We start from the raw sequence: 6,000 nt of genomic DNA, 5'->3' as shown, positions 1-6,000 counted from the left end.
AAAAAAGTCGAAAAACCGGATTGTACCGGAATTTTTTTTTATAATAAAAAAAGAAATATTTTACTAAAAAAATAGAAATATATTTACTATTAAAAAACCAAGAAAAAAGATCACGAAAAATTATCTGTTTTATTTATAAAAATATCATAAACAAAAAATACCAAGACTGGAAACTCGGCGGTCAACTGACGTTTGCCTACAAGCTGCGAGGTGTGGTGAATGTCGTGAACCTATTGTTGTGTTCGTGTCAAATGTGTGGTGAATGTCGTGAATCTATAAATGTGTGCGTGTTAACGTCATTTACCAACGTGGTGGCTTTCACATATATTCACAGACAGCACTGAACACAAAAGGGTTTCGGGGGGAAAGACGTACGAAATTTTCCAGTCTTGGTATTTTTTGTTTATGAAAAATATCCATGTGTTAAAATAATTCCATTAATAACTAGAACCAAACATCTTAAGCTATGGTGTTTTATAAATGTTTATAATATCTTCATATTTCATTATACTTTCCAAATAAAAATCAATGTATCCTCTCACCCATCACAGCTCAGCTCAGCTCAGCTCACCGACAGCTCAGCTCACCCAACAGCTCAGCTCAACCATCAGCTCAGCTCAAATGAGCTGAGCTATCATGGTACACAGCTCAAAAGTGAGCTAGCTCAAAATTTGAGCTGAGCTGTGAGCTGAGCTCAGCTAACTTTTGAGCTTTGTAGCAACCCTGCAAGTTCCATATTGCTACTACTAGTGCTGAAGCACACACAATTCTCATAAAATTACCATATCGCACACTTTATGAGCAATTCATTTACTTTCGTTAACCATATACCGTACGTTCTGAACCGCACAACATGAGTAAATTTCACAGAATAAATTGAAAACTACATGGACGCAAGGAGGATGAAAGAATTAATTTATTGTTCACTTGATTAAAATGTAAAAAAACGAATTGTGGATTAATTAATTTAATAATAGAAGTTAAAAATATCAAATGAAATTCATTTACATATACTGAATGAGAAGTATAACTTCAGTCGCGTGTACATGTGTACACACACTCTTTTTTTTGTAATTAATATTAATCTATGAGTCCTAAATCTTAAATCTAACAACTTTTTGAAATGAATTTAGCCCAATTTCTAGCTTATATACTGTTTTGAAAATGAAAATTCTATTTTAACGCTCATTCTTTCCGCCATTTTGGAGCCGCCATTTTGAATAAAAAAAAGTTGGCAGCCTTTTCGTATTCTCCATACTATAATCATTCAGTGTACCAAATTTCATGACTTTTCGTCCAGAAATGGCCGTGCAAATGAATTTTGTCGGCAAAAACGAAGAATGGCACCACTGTGCGTCGTCGGTTTATCGGTATGGGGCGGCCGGATGCGGCGGTTCGTTTATGCGTCCATCTGTACAACAAGCTAGAGACTAAGCGGTTAGTTTGGTGAAGGTCATGGTCTAAGCTGTTCTAACTAAACTGCTCTTTTAGTTCTTATAAAAATATTCGGAGAGTTAAAATATGAAGCTGCCATTATTTGAGAAAACTGACATTTTCGTTATTGGCCTGAACCGATTTTATTCGAAATTTACATTAAGATATTTCTTATAATTAAAAAAAATTAGGTATATATAAATAAAATTTGTATAAATATTTTTTTATACATGTGTTTTTTTTTTCTTTTTTCTTCTAATATCTAACAGAATCCATTACAGTGGTAAGGTAAGTGCGTGGGATCCAATCATCCATATTATTTTTGTACATTTCATAAAGAATTTTATAAAATCTCAAATAATAATAAACTTAAAATTTTGAATATTAGACCTACTTTTGCCAAAAGACCTAACGTGCGACCCAGTTACGAAATTTATTTTTTTTTAGTTTTTTTGATATGTTTCTGTTAAAATTTTACATTCGAGCCATGCTTGGATGCGATTCCGATTAAAAATACTAAAACATGCAGAATTATGCCGATTAAACTGCATCCTAAAGTGTTCCAAATATGTAGCATTTTTAACATAATTTTTATCTCGCAGTGTAAAATGAAATAGTTTTGTGACTATATTATATTAACCTCGATTGTTGATAATAATTCATAATATTGCCAAAAAATTAACAAAATGTATCATTAAAAGCATTTTCTCGGAATTACTGTTAATTGATGTAGGCTTCTTAAAAATGAAACTTAAATTCACTTATAACATTAATTTAATTTATTTATCCATAAAAAAAGGTATAATGTTAAATTTAAAAAAAAAAAACATCTTAAACCAAATTTAATAGATTTTTGGCAGCACAAATTTCAAAAATAAAATTACTCTGGCAACCCTACCACCAATACCTGTGAACTTTTAATGTTTTTTTTTTATATATATATATATTCCTTCTTCCATATGAACCACCATAATACCTTTTGGCAGATGTGGGACGTGTGGAGTGATGTATGCCTGCAAAGTTAATGGGTTACAATAAATTCCACTTTCGAATATATGTACCTTCTCGTACGATATAACAAGCTATAGTGACGAAGAAAATTTCACAAATGATTTCCCTCAAAACCAAATTATTAGCAATTAGGTAGGCATATCCGAAGAAATGGCTTAATGTTGAATCAACCATGTAGTAAAAAGAGGTTGCCCATTTGAAATCAATAAAAATACTTTAACCGAACAAAAGGTATTCCATCAGCCAGGTAAAGTAAGAAAGCTAGTCACTTTGACCACCTATATACACCTTTCTTCCAATTGAAAGAGTATCTAATAATGGAATTATAGTCCTGAAAATATTACCCTCGTGGGATAATAAAGACCAAAATGAGACTTTGTAAGTGCCCCAGAAGAGGACTTTTCTTCTCAACTTTACTTATACAAGCACACACACATCCGGAATCATGGTTCCTGGACTTGAGACGTTATCCTTGTTCATAAAATCAATTGATTAAATTACCGTCTAAGTATCTACAATTTTATAGGCCTTCGTTGTCTCACAATTCCTTACTTTTCCTCCATCTCTTTTGTATACCTGCCTTAAAGTTATATGAGGACACAAACATACAACATGTAAAAATGTACGCATGTGGAAAATTTTTGGTAACCGAATAACCGTATGAGGAGAAATAACAATACCCATTCCATCAAAAAAGAGAAGAAGCTTGAAATTGTTTCTGTTTTTTTTTTTTTTCTGTATCGTCTTTTGGGTGGGTTTGAGATCAGGCAACTGGCTGGTAAGCAATTCCATAAAATTTAATGTACAGAATAATCGTTCCCTTGCTAGAAGACGATGAAGAATAAGAACAACAAGAATAAGACAGGATGAAGATGTGGGTTGTGGTGATGGTGTCTCCTTTGGAAGCTTGGTTTTTTATTATATCACCTTTATTGTTGCAATGAAAAAATACGACTACGTTACCATATCGACATGTTTTCTCTCTTGCCCTGTGGCAGTATGAAGAAGAAGAACATTACACTTTAATCACTGACGCATTCCAAAATTGACATGAATTTGAACAGAATACCAAATTAGCTTCAATTGCTTTTCATTTTCATTGTTATTTGTTTTTTTTTTTTTTTTGGAGATTTTTTTTTTTACTATATATCAATTTATTTTCACTTGGTAAAGTCAATTGTTATGTTATTAGCATTGCTATAAATTACTGGAGCGTTAAATTAACTCGAATACAGCTTAATCTTTGTATAAGGAGATTCTATGTTTCATTTTCATAGAAACAGAATAGAAAGTAGGGGTTATTGTTGTTGAAATCAATGAATAGCAATTTTTTTTTTTTTTTTTTTGAATGTGATTTGAAAAAAGGAAGAAGATTTGTTTGAATCTGTGTGTAATAATGGTCTTTGAATTGGCAGTTTTGGGGGGTAGCTTTATCTAAACACAATATTGTGAGTCTCATTCCAAATAGTTTGTTTAGATTTGGGACTTTCTTTCTTATAGTGGTCACGAAATGTTATATGAAATTGGTTGGTTCTTATGGAAAGTTTGATGAAAGAAAGGAATATTTTTTATATCTTTTTTTCTTTTTTTTATGAAGGGAAGTGGGTAGATAGATATTGACCGAGGTCATATTAAGAGGCTTATAAGCTTAATTATTTGATCTTTAAGGATTTTTGTGGTAAAATGTTTTTATTGGAAGACATTTTCACAAATGCTAATAAATACAAATTGTGTGGTATGGTAAGTGTTGTCACGTGCATGCAAGTAAAAGATTTTAACTAATCAATGTTATTTGTCTATTTTATTCAAATTTTTTAGATTTTCGTGATACATGATGAAAAACCTAGAAAAATTTGAATTTCTTTGAAAAACGTCAAAACAAATAAACAAAAAGCCATGCTTTTGTCTGGAAGATATTCAAAAGCTCAAAATGAAAATTAAAAACCGTAATGTAAGGTGTTATCGAGATGAGTCACTGTTACGTATACCTACGTAAAATTTTTTTTTTTAACATATGGGGTTATGCTTTTTTTTTTGTTTTTATAAAAAAAAAAATACGCATTGTCATTTTTTATGACTCCAATGGCCTCAATCTTGAAGATTAGACTAATAAAACTCAAGATGAAGGCTTTTAAAGTAAATCTAGTGAAGAAATATCAAAGGAATATTCTGTTGAGAATTTTATTTATATTTTTGATACTATATATATTTGAATATATTAAAATATTAAAAAAAAAACGGTTCCATCAATTTTTTCTAAAAAATTCTTTAAATTCTTTGTTATGTTTACAAGAAATTAAATATCATACTTGATTTGGAATTCAAAACACTTGAAAAACTGTTTTTGTGATTTAAAAAACATTGATTTTGTAATAGCCATAGCCATTATGGTATATACACTGCCGGTCACTTGAATACGTCCACATTTTAGTTCATCTTATTTTTAGCCTGTCTTGGTATTTATTGCAATGGTACATCTTTTTTACATTCGTAACGAGAGAACATCTTTATGCGCTTAGTTTAGGAGGAAAAAAATTGTCTTCTCACACGGTAGCTAGACCAAATCTATTCATAAAAAACAAGCATATTTTTTGGCTCATCTGAATACGTTCATAAGCAAAAATGTTAATAAATGATGAGTTGCGTGGGTCTGTTGGTCTCAAAATTGTGTCTGGCAATAAATCTGATTGTGTATAACCTGTAAGGACGAAAACGGGTCGGAAAAAATCATTAGGCGCGGAAAAAATGGCGAAAATAAAACAAGTCTTTGAATTAGGCCGAAATCAACGATGCATTGGGACAAAAATTAACACAAGTTAAAATTTAGTATGCAGTTATTTGCGCAATATCCAAGGGTATAGAAACAACATTAACAATCGAAGTTGCTTAGCCACAACATTGGCCGATAGATGTGAAATGATCTGAACAGCATGACTTCGCGCTAAAAATTAAGCTGAAAACCGGTGATTTGAAACAAGATGAAACGAAAACGCGACACATCTTCAACTTGTTATAACTTTTTTGTTTTAATAGATAGATGAATGAAATTTGAAATTTGTACTTTAGATAGGTAATTAAATAAATTATAATTGTACAAAATTTCAATTAATTTTATATTCAAAATTCGGAGATAACGGTTAAAAGATGTTCTTTTCCAACACACGTTATATCTTTTGATCGAGTGCACATACAAATTTGATTTAACTTTAATACGCATGCTGATAAATACCTTTTATTTGATATATCACACAAAACGTTACGTGCTCTACAAGTTACACAATCTTAAATTGAAAAATACCTCAAAACACCTGTGGAGATCTGTTGGCGATGACCAGCTACCAGTGTAGGAAGTACCGTAATCTCAGTCTGGAAATTCGACATGGTTGACTTTAAAAAATTCTAACTTCACTTGTAGACATCTTTGAAATAAGATTTGTGCATCATTATACAAGGTGAAACAATAAGCTTTCACATCATGCTATAAAGTTATTTATAGGTTGTCAAACAAAAAAATTGAATTAATAGCATGAGAACATAAAAATAAATGTTTTTTTT

The sequence above is a fragment of the Episyrphus balteatus genome, chromosome 4 (assembly GCF_945859705.1).
Source record: "Episyrphus balteatus chromosome 4, idEpiBalt1.1, whole genome shotgun sequence".
Classification (NCBI taxonomy): Eukaryota; Metazoa; Arthropoda; class Insecta; order Diptera; family Syrphidae; genus Episyrphus; species Episyrphus balteatus.
Note: the sequence above shows the minus strand (reverse complement) of the source record.